The sequence below is a fragment of the Hordeum vulgare genome, chromosome 4H (genome assembly GCF_904849725.1).
Source record: "Hordeum vulgare subsp. vulgare chromosome 4H, MorexV3_pseudomolecules_assembly, whole genome shotgun sequence".
In the NCBI taxonomy this organism is placed as follows: domain Eukaryota; kingdom Viridiplantae; phylum Streptophyta; class Magnoliopsida; order Poales; family Poaceae; genus Hordeum; species Hordeum vulgare.
This window is the reverse complement of record NC_058521.1, coordinates 140,006,029-140,023,096: the sequence shown is the minus strand read 5'-3', so window position 1 is coordinate 140,023,096 and position 17,068 is coordinate 140,006,029.

The window sequence follows — 17,068 nt, the reverse complement described above, 5'->3', positions numbered from 1 at the left end:
TATTCCCTCACATACAAATTGGTGGGCATGTAGTCCTTCCCTATCTAAGTCCAGTGGACAAGGATTTATCCCAAATGCTTTCTAGTATAAACCCCTTGGATGAGCCTCCAGTTTGCTACTACAAACTTGCCCTCTACAACCATATGAGGAATTTGATCCATGTGAAGACTTTGGTCCATTTGAGGAATTTTATATGGGAATCATATTCTTCATGGTTGGTGTCATGAGGACATTCACGTGAAGATTTTCCACACAACCTTTGGGAACCCAGACCTTCCTCAAAGGTGGTTCGTTCCTGCAGTTAGTTCCAACATATCTAGCAAATACTTCATCATTCTAATTTTTGAACAGTTTATAGTTGGAGTCAAGTGACTCATTACAGGAATATGAAGATCCACATGTAAAACATGATAATGTAGATGGATCTACACGAGGTCCTTTTATAGCAACCCACGAGGTTTTGGGATACTGCTCAAGTTTCCATCAGCATTCAATTTCCTCTCAAATGCAATACCCTCTTTCCTAGGGTTTCTACTTAGAATCTGCTTTTTGAGCACATTGCAAAGGGTTTTATGCCCTTTGAGACTTTTGTATATGCCTGTCACATACAACTCCTTCAACCCTGCATTTTCGTAAGTGATATTTGTAGGTTCCTCAAGTGAGGAATTTGTGCCACGGATATAGTTGAAGAATTTGCAGCAATGGAAGCATTTGAACATTTAGGTGAAGAATTAACAGATTCACGATGGATCCATTTCAAACATGGTGGAATGAGTTCTTCCTGAGCAGAACTGATCTCTTGAGCAACTAAATAATCGTTTTGCGTTTGAAGATCATCATGAGACAATATTAGTTTCTCAAGATCTTTCTTTCTTTAAAGAAATACATAAGAAAGTTTCCCATGATCAGCTAAGAGAGTTTCATTACGACTTTCAAAGCTTTCAAACTTAGAGTGAAGACATTGAAAGTCATCACTCAGAATTCGTGTCTGATCCATTTCCTCGTTCAACACGTCATTGCTTTTGTTCTAGTAGTTTATGAAGCTTTTCAATAGCATTTTGTTGCTTAGTGGCATTATTAGCAAGTTTGTAGTAGCTAGGTCTCTAATAATTATCAGGTTCATCACTTGAATGTGATGAGGAAGCATGATTGAGTACCTTGGTAACTTTTGCCATGAAGCAATAGGTGGGGCAAAGTCATCGTCACAGTCATCAGTGTTGTTGATGAAATATTTTTATTCAATGTTGAAGATGGACTTGCTGACGAACACGGCGGCAAGAGCTAGGCTTGCCACACCAGGCTTTGACTGCTCATATCCATCCTCTTCTTCACATTCCTGAGATTCTTCTTCAGAAAGAATTCCCTTGCCAATAAGAGCGTGAACCTTTCTGTAACTGTTCTTATATTGCAATGAGGACTTTGAAGATTTCTTATTTTTCTTCAAGTCATCAGAACTATCATATTTGTACAACTTCTTTGATTCTTTTACCCAGCTAGGACAACCAGCAACGTAATGACCGGATTTCTTGCATTTGTGACAAGTTCTTCTCTTGTACTCCTCAGATGAAGATTTTAATTTCTTCATATATCTTCTTCAAGATTTTCCAAACTTACCTCGTCTCGAGAACTTGTGAAATTTCCTCACAAGCATTGCAAGTTACTGACCAAGTTCTTCAGGGTCACTAAGACTACAATCACATTCTTCTTCTTAAGATGAGGAAATTGTCGTTGTCTAAAGTGCACGAGACCCTACATAGCTTGGCCCATAGAGATCTCTTTTCTTAAATTATTGGAATTCATGAGTATTTAGTCTCTCAAGAATATCAACAAGATCTAGTGATTTGTAGTCTCCACACTCTTGAATCGTATCGGATGAGGAATCAAGGGGTATCAACAATTTGTTCACCACCTCATGATCGGTGATGTTAGTGGTACCAAGAGCTTGGAGCTCATTGGAGATATCAGTGAGGCGATCGAAAGTTTGTTGAACATTTTCGTTGTTGAGTCTTTTGAAGAGGTTAGAGCGGTTGTGAAGAATATCAACCTGAGAGTCATGTTGAGTTGAGATTCCTTCATTGACCTTGGACAACCTGTCCTAGATCAGATTTGCATATCCCAAGGTACTCACTCTGCCATACTCACTTTGCTCAAATGGCCTCATATGATATCCTTCGCTTGTGAGTCGAGTTGCTTAAATGTCTTCACATCAGCGGCATTGATAGATGGGGTAACAGAGGGAACATCATTTTTCACAACATACGAGAGATCGTTGTCACTTGCTTCAAGATGCATGCGCATCTTGTTCTTCTAGTAGGGGTAGTCCGTCCCTTCAAAGGTAGGACAGCCCGCGGATACCTTGATCATACCTGCACTGGACATAACAAAAACTCCAGGTGGTTAAACCAGAATCACACAGAACAAGGGAGTACCTTGCTCCAATACCAACTGAAAGTGCGTTATATAGACTAGAGGGGGTGAAAAGGATTTTACAAACTCGACACTGAGGAATTACTCATTGAGGAAATTGCTAAGCGACGAAATACGTGCAGCATAATAAATACTCTAGTGCATGCGAAACATAGCGCCATCATACTCATCGCGATGAAATGAAACATACACAGAGCATAGGCTTTATAGGATTTGTAACCATTATAGCCCTTATTTCTAGGGTATTGTGTGCATGTTGGAGGGGATTTGCACACCGTGTCTTGGCTGCCAATCGAGTTGGAATTATCTTCTTTATCGATTTTTTTTCTTCGTCATTATTTTGTCTTGGACTTTAATCTTCAGAAATATTACAATGTTCGAGTATGCATATGTGCATGCATTGGCTGCTGATATGCGCACATAAACATAATTGGCTGCAAATATGCACATATGGGCGTGCATTCTCTGCTGATATGTGCACGCAAACATACTTGGCTGCAAACATGTTGACATCTTTTTAGAAGGGGGGGGTATTCCGCACCCATATAATTGATATTTGGAGTTAATATACACAAATATTCTAGATTCCTATCAGTATTTGGTCGGGGTATAGATCCTCCACGCCAGAATAATTGATAGTAATATCAATTCAAAATCAGTAATATTTGTAGTTGTGCGTTACTCACGTGGATGCCCATGCCCTACGATATCCATATGATCCCCACCTGTAGCGGCCCGGCTCAAAAGGACTCAAGCCTCTATGTATACGTGCCATCCCTAGATCGGTATGCTGGCACACATAGTACATCAATGTATATATCAAAGTGCAATCACATGTCAATAACGTAAAATTGTTATATACCTCAAAATCTCAATGGAAACGGTCAAGGGAGTGGAGTCCCAATAAAAAACAAAGGCAAGTTGAGTGCAGACCGTAACCCTGAATCGAACTCTTACTCGTCGAATAAAGTATCTGCAACATAAGACGTTGCAGCCGTGTAGGTCAGCATGTTGAATATGCCGGCAAGTCACAAAAGAGAGGGGAGAAAATATCATCTATACTATATGCATATATGGCAGGTGGGGCTGTAGTTTAAGTCTTGTGTAAAGCAAATTTTTCTTACAACAAGAGAGAGGTAAAAGCAAAATTTACTACATTGTTGGTTGTTAATGGGAAAGGTTCCACCAACCATTTCTCATACCCAAGTTATCAATATTACCCACATCAAATAGATTTAATGGTGTTGAGAATTCCTAATAGCTTCAGTTCCTTTGGCTCAACTTGTCCATGACCGTGGACACGGCTAATCGATTAGGTTTGAGTACTCTGCAGAGTTTGGCACACGTTCCCCACAAGATTTGATCGCCTCCATTGGAGTCCTCGCACTTCAGGGTGTTTGAGAACCAGATGATCAAAACATGGTCTTCCAACGAGTTCCTCTGAGCCACTGTCGGTGCCCATCCAATCCTACCGTCCTTCTACATCTCGTAGCACCGCCCGTCCAGAGTCACCACGATGTCCAACCCAACCAGAGCCCATAATGACTTGTGGTTGTGCAGGTAAGCCTCGGGTCTTGAAGTATCCATCCATCTTTTTGTGCCTCGGTGAAGCTTTCCGCAAGATATCATGGCACTTCCCCATGCATCCCGGGTCATCCACCGGTTTCTCCAGGGAGCCCATCTAAACCGTCCTTCACCCACAGGTATATTGCATCATGAATCTTGAAGTATTTAGGTCTTGATTATAAATTTGTCACAACACTCATGATAAACACTCAACCAGACCCCGTCAACTAGAAGCATAACAAATTAACGTCTCGACCAAAGTAACAAGGGGCTTATGGGTGCCTATCACAAAATACTATTGAAGAATCAAAATTTCCAAGTACCTACTTTTCATGCAATGGGTGGAGAAAGTTGAAGCTAATGCAATAAAACCATAGGTGAAAATATGATCAATGTGAACTTGCCTGGTAGGGTTGATGAAGATAGATATCGATCACAAGAAAATAACTTGATAGAACTATTCGTCACTCTCCGATGAAATCTATATAATCAAACATGGTATTCACATAAGCAATTATACCAGCAATCATTCTAACAATCAATATCACAACAACAAATAAATTTTCTCCATTAAATCAAATCAAACGAGAATCCAAAAGAAACTTCAAAGAAAACTCTGGGGACTTCTACTACAACAACACAAGATAGTTTGTATCCAGCAAATAAAACACTAAAATAGTAAAATAACATAAAATAAAATATAAAACAACTAAAATAACAGAAGTAAAATTTACAAAAAGTATTATTTTGAAAGTATTTTCAAATAGGGAATCAAACTAGCAATGAAATCAATTTGCAAGTTATTATAGAACTAGAATGGATTCCATGCAAACAAATAATAATAAATAAAATAAAATTTTGTTTTGTTGAAAAGTTACTGGTAAATTTCATAAAACAAAATATAACTTGTGACAATTACAATAGAAGACAAATTAAGAATGATTAATACAAAAGTAATAGCAAGAAAGCTAAAAAGAGCTAAAACACAATCTGTTTTGCTTAAAACCCCAATTTAAAATATCCAAAAAATTCCAAAATTGAACCTAATGATAAATAAGATCACTAGTTATTAGTAGCAAAAAGAATCAACTCAAAACCTATTTTTAAACTCCAGAAAATCACAAAACAAGGTTTAACTCAAATTTGTTTAAACTGAAGATTTAAATATCCAAACATGGACAAATTTTGCATATACGGAAACTACATAATTTTTTTGATCCAATTCAAAAAGAATCATGTAACTTGGATTATTGAATAAAAGTTAAAGCCAAAATAAAACAGAAAGTTTCTGGTTTTTAATTATAGCAGCAGAAATAAAAGTGCTAGCTAGTGAACACGGGTGCCACGTGGCGATTTGCTACCGGCTAGGAGGTGTGCGCTGACTGGGCTAAACAAGGAATGGCCGCAAACTAACACAAAACCCTTCGGCTAAAATTACTAACATAAAACCGGTTTTTTTTACTAAACTGAAGAGTTATCTACCATCTAATCTAAACCGTAGATGTAAGATCTAACGGTTGGGGGAGAGCTCACCGTTGGTTGGCAGGGACTCCAGTGAGGTACAGCTCCGGCTGAAGGTGGGAGGTGGCGGGGGGCTGCTTCGGTGGCTGGCTAGGGCTGCGACAAGGTCCGGACGGCGGAGGAGGGGCACCAACAGCGAATGGTGACGTTGGTAGGTTCTGGGGCGACGAGAGGGAGGAGCAGGGGATTCGGCCGAGCTTGTGGTGGGGATGAAATCCGGCGAGGTGGCGGGGGCGTTACGGTGATGGGGAGGGGCGAATCTCGGGCGGAACAGAGAGAGGGGGAGGTGGGGAGTATTTATAGGGGCTCGATGCGTCGCGAGATGGAAGGAGCGAGGAGATCGGGTCGGGATTCGATCTACTCCAGCCATGGGAAATTACTAGCAATGGTAGAAGGAAGGATATCGTGAGGAAGAAGAAAGAGATCTGGGCCGGATCTGCTAACGGGCGTTGGTGGTTTCCCCAATAAAAACGATTTATTACCTTTTAAATAAAACAGGAAAGAAAACTAGAAAAAGGGAATAAATCCTACTCCGAAAATATATGTTTTATATACCAAAATGATCAGAAAAAAAATTCCCACTACGTGTACATTTTCTTTTGCACAAAAAAAAACTTTATAAATTTTTTAAATCCAATAAAAATCTAATTTTGTCTTCTAAAATTTTTGGCATATTTTTTTCTTCTCACTTTTTCGGGTGTCTAGCTACCTCCTCTCTTTCTTGCTTGGCAAGATAATTGTCACGCATTTTGTGAGTGAAAAATCTTGTGCCAAAATAAATGCAAATCAAAATACCGAAAGAAATTCAAATGCCACCTTCATTCAAATTCTTTATAGTTGAATAAGTCATGTCATCTTCTCTCACTGATTTTAAATGGATGAATTTGAACTCATAGGAAAAGGGGAAAGTCATTTTATTCCCTTTCAATCAAAAGTTGTTTTTCTTAAAAGTTTCAAATTTTCACTCAAATTAAAGCACTCAATCAAACAAACCATAAGTCAACTAATTATTATAACATTCCAAAATTTTGGGATGTTACATCACCTAAGAGATGGAAATTAAACTTCGTATCACATTCTTTCTTTATATCTTCAAATATTATGTTCATTTCAATCCTTACTTCCTTTAATAAATCTTCATTTAATTCCTTCTTCATTATTTTTTGACAATTCTTCAATCTTTTTTCCATTTCTTGATCTATATATTCACTATCCAAGTGGTATATTCCCTTCGGAAGGTATTCTTTGTATGTATAATGTTTTGGAGAATCTTCTTTCTTTATATTCTTTCCTGATGATTCTCCCTTTGTAGTTTTAGGCATTGGAAAATTAGACTCATTGTTATCTATATTTTTTCTCTTCTGGATATAATATTAGCCTTGGGGTCAATATAATAATTTTCCCCTATCATTTTCTTGCCCAAAACAAGGCATCATCTATACTTTCATATATTTTTAATGTTTTGTCTTGTCCTCTTCGTTTTGCATCTATTTTCTCTATCACAGAGTCTTCCCATGTCAAATATATTTTGGGTTTATTTCCGTCAAACAAAATATATAATATTTCTCCTTTTTGTATTTCAACCCTTTCTCGCTTTGCCAACTTCCTATTCATCTGGTTAAAATATTCTACCAAGTTATTTAGAATTGATGACATATATCCTTTTTCATCTCTCTTATTGGTATATTGGTGCCAGAGTTGTCCAATATGCACCTCTGAATTTCATCAAGCTTGATATGGGCCTTTAGCTTGAAATTTAATTTATTCGGTTGAAATATCATCAACATGTTCTCCTCTCCAAAGAAGAAGCATTCATCTGTGGTGGGGAACAATACTTTCTTCATTTCTGTAAATTTGATGCACGAGAAAATTTGTCAGGTAAGGTATTATCTTTTCCCTTAACATACTCAAAAATAACTTTATAACCATTCCCAGCAATGGTGTCTTCAAATAAGACCCATCTTGTCGTTGAACCTTTCTTACTATTAATTTTATTGTAATATCGACATATGGCTTCACAATGAGTTCGCACTGTAAATTCTTTGAATCCTAGATATAACCTAAAATCATTTATTTGTTGGGGCTCGAGGGAGAAATTCAAAAAAAATCCTACGGAACACCAAGATCAATCTAGGAGATGCTAGCAATGATCAAGGGTATAACATCTTCATACCTTCGAAGCTCGCTAAGCGGAAGCGTTACTATGAACTAGGGTGATGGAGTTGTACTTGTGGCGATTCAGATCGCGGTAGATGGGATCCAAATTGCCGAACAACGGCACCTCCCCGTTCAACACACGTGCGGACCGGCGACGTCTCCTCTACCTTGTGTTGGAAATATGCCCTAGAGGCAATAATAAATTAGTTATTATTATATTTCTTTGTTCATGATAATCGTTTATTATCCATGCTATAATTGTATTGATTGGAAACACAATACTTGTGTGGATACATAGACAAAACATTGTCCCTAGTAAGCCTCTAGTTGACTAGCTCGTTGATCAAAGATGGTCAAGGTTTCCTGACTATAGGCAAGTGTTGTCACTTGATAACGGGATCACATCATTAGGAGAATCATGTGATGGACTAGACCCAAACTAATAGAAGTAGCATGTTGATCGTGTCATTTTGTTGCTATTGTTTTCTACGTGTCAAGTATTTATTCCTATGACCATGAGATCATATAACTCACTGACACCGGAGGAATGCTTTGTGTGTATCAAACGTCACAACGTAACTGGGTGACTATAAATATGCTCTACAGGTATCTCCGAAGGTGTCCGTTGAGTTAGTATGGATCAAGACTGGGATTTGTCACTCTGTGTGACAGAGAGGTATGTCGGGGCCCACTCGGTAATACAACATCACACACAAGCCTTGCAGGCAATGTGACTTAGTGTAAGTTACGTGATCTTGTATTACGGAACGAGTAAAGAGACTTGCCGGTAAACGAGATTGAAATAGGTATGCGGATACTGACGATCGAATCTCGGGCAAGTAACATACCGAAGGACAAAGGGAATGACATACGGGATTATATGAATCCTTGTCACTGAGGATCAAACGATAAGATCTTCGTAGAATATGTAGGATCCAATATGGGCATCCAGGTCCCGTTATTGGGTATTGACCGAGGAGTCCCTCGGGTCATGTCTGCATAGTTCTCGAACCCGCAGGGTCTGCACACTTAAGGTTCGACGTTGTTTTATGCGTATTTGAGTTATATGGTTGGTTACCGAATATTGTTCAGAGTCCCGGATGAGATGACGGTCGTCACGAGGGTTTCCAGAATGGTCCGGAGACGAAGATTGATATATAGGATGACCTCATTTGATTACCAGAAGTTTTCGGCATTACCGGGAATGTACCGGGAGTGACGAATGGGTTCCGGATGTTCACCAGGAGGGGCCAGCCCACCCGGGGGAAGCCCATAAGCCTTAGGGGTGCCACACCAGCCCTTAGTGGGCTGGTGGGATGGCCCAAGAAGCCCTATGCGCAGGAGAAAGAAAAATCAAAGAGAAAAGAAAAAATGGGGAAGTGGGAAAGTGGAGAAGGACTCCACCTTCCAATCCTAGTTGGACTACGATTCGAAGGGGAGGACTCTCCCCCTTGCTTCGGCTGAACCCCTTGGGGCTCCTTGAGCCCCAAGGCAAGGCCCCTCCCCTCCCACCTATATCGACGGAGGTTTTAGGGATGATTTGAGAAAACTTTTCAACGGCAGCCCGACCACATACCTCCACGGTTTTTCCTCTAGATCGCGTTTCTGCGGAGCTTGGGCGGAGCCCTGCTGATATTAGATCATCACCAACCTCCGGAGCGTCGTCACAGTGCTAGAGAAATCATCTACCTCTCCGTCGCTCTTGCTGGATCAAGAAGGCCGAGATCATCGTCGAGCTGTACGTGTGCTGAACGCGGAGGTAACGTCCGTTCTGCACTAGATCGGAGCGGATCGTGGGACGGATCGCAGGACGGTTCGTGGGGCAGATCGAGGGACGTGAGGACGTTCCAGTACATCAACCACGTTTATTAACGCTTCTGTTGTGTGATCTACAAGGGTACATAGATCTGAAATCCCCCTCGTAGATGGACATCACCATGATAGGTCTTCGTGCGCGTAGAAAATTTTTGGTTTCCCATGCGACGTTCCCCAACAGTGGCATCACGAGCTAGTTTCATGCGTAGATGTCATCTCGAGTAGAACACAAAAGTTTTTTGGGCGGTGATGTGCGATTTTCTGCCCTCCTTAATCTTTTTCTTGATTCCGCGGTATTGTTGGATCGAAGCGGCTCGGACCGACATTACTCGTACGCTTATGAGAGACTGGTTTCATCGCTACGAGCTACTCCGTTGCTCAAAGATGACTGGCGAGTGTCGGTTTCTCCAACTTTAGTTTAATCGGATTTGACCGAGGAGGTCCTTGGATGAGGTTAAATAGCAATTCATATATCTCCGTTGTGGTGTTTGCGTAAGTAAGATGCGATCCTACTAGATACCCATGGTCGCCACGTAAAACATGCAACAACAATTAGAGGACGTCTAACTTGTTTTTGCAGGGTCTGCTTGTGATTTGATATGGCCAACGATGTGATGTGATATATTGGATGTATGAGATGATCATGTTGTAATAGTTAATATCGACTTGCACGTCGATGGTACGGCAACCAGTAGGAGCCATAGGGTTGTCTTTAAACTAACGTTTGTGCTTGCAGATGCGTTTAGTATATTGCTAGGATGTAGCTTTAGTACTAATAGCATGAGTAGCACGACAACCCCGAAGGCGACACATTGATGGAGATCATGGTGTGACGCCGATGACAAGAAGATCGTGCTGGTGCTTTGATGATGGAGATCAAGAAGCACATGATGATGGCCATATCATGTCACTTATGAATTGCATGTGATGTTAATAATTTATGCACCTTATTATTGTTAGAACGACGGTAGCATTATGAGGTGATCTCTCACTAAAATTTCAAGCTCAAATTGTGTTCTCCCCGACTGTGCACCGTTGCGACAGTTCGTTGTTTCGAGCCACCACGTGATGATCGGGTGTGATAGACTCAACGTTCACATACAACGGGTGCAAAACAGTTGCACACGCGGAACACTCGGTGTGCTGCACCTCGAGCGTCGTCTGTGGATGTTGTGAACATCCGACATACACGTTTCTGATGACTACGAGATAGTTCAGTACAAAATACTTAATGGCTTATAAGCAAGACGCCAAAGACGTTTTGAAACGTCACGGAACATAAGAGATGTTCTAAAGAGATGAAATAGTGATTTCATGCTTGTGCCTTTGTTAAGAGGTATGTGACCTCCAACAAGATTCTTTGTCCACGAAGTAAAGGAGAAAAACTCAATCGTTGAGCGTGTGCTCAGATTGTCTGTGTACGACAATCACTTGAATCAAGTGGGAGTTAATCTTCCATATGAGATAGTGATGGTTCTCCAAAGTCACTGCCACCAAGCTGTGAGAGCTTCGTGATGAACTACAAACATATCAAGGATAGATACAATGATCCTTGAGCGATTCGCGATGTTTGACACTACGAAAGTAGAAATCAAGAAGGAGCATCAATAGTTGATGGTTAGTAAAACCACTAAGTTTCGAGAAAGGCAAGGGCCAGAAGGGATACTTCGTGATACGGCAAAACAGTTGCTGCACTAATGAAGAGACCCAAGATTAAACCCAAGCCCGAGACTAAGTGCTTCTGTTATGAGGGGAACGGTCACTGAGGCGGAGCAACTCTAGATACTTGGTAGATAAGAAGGATGGCAAAGTTGAAAGAAGTATATTTGATATACATGATGTTGATGTGTACTTTACTAGTACTCCTAGTAGTGCGAGGGTATTGGATACCGGTTCGGTTGCTAAGTGATTAGTAACACGAAATGAAAGCTACGGTATAAACAAAGACTAGCTAAAGGCGAGGTGACGATAAGTGTTGGAAGTGTTTCCAAGGTTGATGTGATCAAACGCCGCACGCTCCCTCTATCATCGGGATTGGTGGTAAAACCTAAATAATTGTTATTTTTGTGTTTGCGTTGAGCATGAACATGATTGGATCGTGTTTATTGCAATATGATTATTCATTTAAAGAGAATAATAGTTGTTCTATATGCTTGAATAATTACCCTCAATGGTTTATTGAATCTCGATCGTAGTGTTACACATGTTCATAATATTAGTGCCAAAAGATACAAAGTAACAATGATAGTACCACTTAGTTGTGGCACTGCCACTTGAGTCATGTTGGTATAAAATGCATGTAGAAGCTCCATGCCGATGGATCTTTGTACTCATTCATTTTTGAAACGTTTGAGACATGCAAACCATACCTGTTGGTATAAATGCATGAAGAAACTCCATGAGAGATGGATCGTTTGGACTCGCTTGATTTTGAATCACTTGAGACATGCAAAACATGCCACATGAAACAAGAGAGTAACTTGTTGGGAATAATACATTTTGGATGTGTGCAGTCCAATAAGTGCTAAGGCACGCAGTGGATATCATTATGTTCTTACTTCACTGACGATTTGAGTAGATACAGGAGTATTTACTTGATGAATCACAAAGTCTGAAATATTGAAAAGGTCATTTCTGTTTCAGAGTGAAGTTCGTCGTAACAAGAGGATAAACTGTCTACGATATGATCATAGAGATGAATATCTGAGTTACGAGTTTTGGTACGCAGTTAAGACAATGTGGAAATTGTTTCGCAGTTCATGTCACATGTAACACCATAGTGTGATGATGTGTCTGAACGTCATAGCCACGCCCTATTTGATATGGTGCATACTATAATTTCTCTTATCGAATTACCACTATCGTTCATGAGTTATGCATTAGAGACAACCGCATTCACTTTAAATAGGGCACTGCGTTTTTCCGTTGAGATGACACAGTATAGACTGAGGTTTAGAGAAATCTAAGCTGTCGTTTCTTCAAAGTTTGGGGCTGCGATGCTTATGTGAAAAAGGTTTCAGTCTGATAAGCTCGAACCCAAAGCGGATGAAAGCATCTTCATGGTATATCCAAAACAGATGGATCCATCTTCTATCTCAGATCCTGAAACAAAGTGTTTGTTTCTAGAAACGGATCCTTTCTCGAGGAAAGGTTTCTCTCGAAAGAATTGAGTGGGAGAGTGGTAGAGCTTGATGAAGTTATTGAACCGTCACTTCAACCAGTGTGTAGCAGGGCGCAAGAAGTTATTCCTGTGGCGCCTACACCAATTGAAGTGGAAGCTCATGATAGTGATCGTTAAAGCTTCGGATCAAGTTACTGCAAACCTCGTAGGTCGACAAAGGTCGCGTAGTACTACAGAGTGGTATGGTAACCCTGTCTTGGAGGTCATGTTGTTGAGCAACAATGAACCTACGAATTATGGAGAAGCAATTGTGGGCCCGGATTGCGACAAATGGCTGGAGGCCATGAAATCCGAGAGAGGATCCATGTATAAAACAAAGTGTAGACTTTGGAGGAACTACTTGATGGTTGTAAGACTATTAAGTAAAGATGGATCTTTATAAGGAAGACAGACAATGATGGTGATAAGTCACTACTAAGAAAAGCTTGACTTGTCGCAAAGATGTTTTCGACAAGATCAAAGAGTTGACTATGATGTGACTTTCTCACTCGTAGCGATGCTAAAAGTTTGTTGTAATTATCTTAGTAGCTGCTGCATTATTTGTGAAATATTGCACATAGGAAGACAAAACATTGTTTCCTCGACGGTTTCCTTCAGGAAAGATTGTATGTGATACAATCAGAAGGTTTTGGCGATCCGAAGGATACTAATAAGTGTGCAAACTCCAGCGATCCTTCAATGGACTGGTGCAAGCATCTCGAAGTTGGAATATACACTTTGATGAGATGATCAAAGATTTTGGGTGTGTGCAAGGTTTATGAGAAACTTGTATTTCCAAAGAAGTGAGTGGGAGCACTATAGAATTTCTGATAAGTATATGTCGTTGACATATTGTGGATCAGAAGTATGTAGAATTTCTGTAAAGCATAAAAGGTTGTTTGAAAGGAGTTTTTCAAAGGAATACCTGGATTGCGCTACTTGAACATTGAGCATAAAGATCTATGGAGATAGATCGAAACGCTTAATAGAAGTTTCAACAAGATGCATGCCTTGACAAGTTTTGAAGGAGTTCAAAATAGATCAGCAAAGAAGGAGTTCTTGGTTGTGTTTTAAGGTGTAAATTTGAGTAAGCTCAAAACCCGACCACGGTAGAATAAAGAGAATATACGAAGGTCGTCTTCTGTGCCTTAGCCATAGACTCTAAAGTATGCCATGCTGAGTACCGCACCTGATGTGTGCCTTGCAGCAAGTCTGTCAAGAGGTACAAAGAGTGATCTAGGATTAAATCACTGATCAGCGGTCAAAGTTATCCTTAGTAACTAAATGGACTAAGGAATTTTTATCGATTATGGAGGTGGTTAAAGAGTTCGTCATAAAGGGTTACGTCGATGCAAGCTTTGACACTAATCCGAATAACTATGAGTAGTGAAACGGATTCGTATAGTAGAGTAGATATTTGGAGTATTTCCGAATAGCACGTAGTAGCAGCATCTATAAGATGACATAAAGATTTGTAAAGAACACACGGATCTGAAAGTTTTAGAACCGTTGACTAAAACCTCTCTCACGAGCAAGACATGATCAGACCCCAGAACTTTATGGGTGTTGGATTCGTTAGAATCACATAGTGATGTGGACTAGATTATTGACTCCAGTGCAAGTGGGAGACTGTTGGAAATATGCCCTAGAGGCAATAATAAATTAGTTATTATTATATTTTTTTTGTTCATGACAATTGTTTATTATCGATGCTATAATTGTATTGATTGGAAACACAATACTTGTGTGGATACATAGACAAAAGACTGTCCCTAGTAAACCTCTAGTTGACTACCTCGTTGATCAAAGATGGTCAAGGTTTCCTGACTATAGGCACGTGTTGCCACTTGATAACGGGATCACATCATTAGGAGAATCATGTGATGGACTAGACCCAAACTAATAGACGTAGCATGTTGATCGTGTCATTTTGTTGCTACTGTTTTCTGCGTGTCAAGTATTTATTCCTATGACCATGAGATCATATAACTCACTGACACCGGAGGAATGCTTTGTGTGTATCAAACGTCACAACGAAACTGGGTGACTATAAAGATGCTCTACACGTATCACCGAAGGTGTCCGTTGAGTTAGTATGGATCAAGACTGGGATTTGTCACTCCGTGTGACGGAGAGGTATCTCGGGGCCAACTCGGTAATACAACATCACACACAAGCCTTGCAAGCAATGTGACTTAGTGTAAGTTATGGGATCTTGTATTACGGAACGAGTAAAGAGACTTGCCGGTAAACGAGATTGAAATAGGTATGCGGATACTGACGATCGAATCTCGGGCAAGTAACATACCGAAGGACAAAGGGAATGACATACGGGATTATATGAATCCTTGGCACTAAGGTTCAAATGATAAGATTTTCATAGAATATGTAGGATCCAATATGGGCATCCAGGTACCGCTATTGGATATTGATCGAGGAGTCCCTCAGGTCATGTCTGCGTAGTTCTCGAACCCGCAGGGTCTGCACGCTTAAGGTTTGAGGTTGTTTTATGCGTATTTGAGTTATATGGTTGGTTACCAAATGTTGTTCGGAGTCCCGGATGAGATCACAAACGTCACGAGGGTTTCTGGAATGGTCCAGAGACGAATATTGATATATAGGATGACCTCATGCGATTACCGGAAAGTATTCGGCATTACCGGGAATGTACCGGGAGTGATGAATGGGTTCCCGATGTTCACCGGGAGGGGCCAGCCCACCCGAGGGAAGCCCATAGGCCTTAGGGGTGCCACACCAGCCCTTAGTGGGCTGGTGGGACAGCCCAAGAAGCCCTATGCACAGGAGAAAGAAAAATCAAAGAGAAAAAAAGGGGAAGTGGGAAAGTGGAGAAGGACTCCACCTTCCAATCCTAGTTGGACTAGGATTGGAAGGGGAGGACTCTCCCCCTTGCTTCGGCCGAACCCCTTGGGGCTCCTTGAGCCCCATGGAAAGGCCCCTCCCCTCCCACCTATATATACGGAGGTTTTAGGGCTGATTTGAGACAACTTTTCCACGGCAGCCCGACCAGATACGTCCACGGTTTTTCCTCTAGATCGCGTTTCTGCGGAGCTCGGGCGGAGCCCTGCTGAGATTAGATCACCACCAACCTCCGGAGCACCATCACGCTACCGAGAACTCATCTACCTCTCCGTCTCTCTTGCTGGATCAAGAAGGCCGAGATCATCGTCGAGATGTACGTGTGCTGAACGCGGAGGTGTTGTCCGATCGGCACTAGATCGGAGCGGATCATGGGACGGTTCGTGGGACGGTTCGTGGGGCGGATCGAGGGACGTGAGGACGTTCCACTACATCAACCGCGTTAATTAACGCTTCTGTTGTGCGATCTACAAGGGTACGTAGATCTGAAATCCCCCTCGTATATGGACATCACCATGATAGGTCTTCGTGCGCGTAGGAAAGTTTTTGTTTCCCATGCGACGTTCCCCAACACCTTGAACTAGCAAGGGGAGAGGGGAAGTTGATGGAGAGCTCCGGCAGCACGATGAGGTGGTGGCGGTGTAGCTATGTGGTTCTCCGGCAGGGCTTCGCCAAGCACCGCGGAGGTGGAAGAAGAGAGAGGGCAGGGTTACGTCGAGGTGGATGGAAAACTTGCGTGTTGCAGCGCGAAAACCCTTGGGTATATATAGGAGGAGGGGTAGGGCTGGTCGATCACCCTAGGAAACCCTAGGAGGGGTGGCGGCCACCCTAGATGGGAGGGGCGGTGGCCCAAAGAGGGGGCGGGGGCCAGGTGGGAGGTGGCTTGCCTCCCAAGTTGGAGGTGGGCCACCTCCACGCCCTAGGGTTGCCAGCCCTAGGCTCCTTGGGCCTTGGTGGTGGTGCACCAGCCCATCTAGGGGCTGGTTCCCTTCCATCTTTGGACCACGTGGCCCTTCAGGGCTGGTGGCCCCTCCCGGTGGACCCCGGAACCCTCCTCGTGGTCCCGATACAATACCGACGATCCTTGAAACATTTCCGGTGATCAAATCTCCACTTCCTATATATGAAGATTTACCTCCGGACTATTCCGGAGCTCCTCATGACGTCCGGAATCTCATCCGGGACTGTGAACATCTTTCGGTAACCACATACTATTCTCATTACAACTCTAGCGTCATCGAATCTTAAGTGTGTAGACCCTATGGGTTCGGGAACCATGCAGACATGACCGAGACACCTCTCCGGTCAATAACCAATAGCGGGATTTGGATATCCATGTTGGCTCCCACATGTTCCGCTATAATCTCATCGGATTAACCACAATGTCGGGGATTCAATCAATCTCGTATGCAATTCCCTTTGTCTACCGGTATATAACTTGCCCGAGATTCGATTGTCGGTATCCCCATACCTTGTTTAGTCTCATCACCGGCAAGTTTTTTTACTCGTTCCGTAACACATGATCCCATGACTAACTCCTTAGTC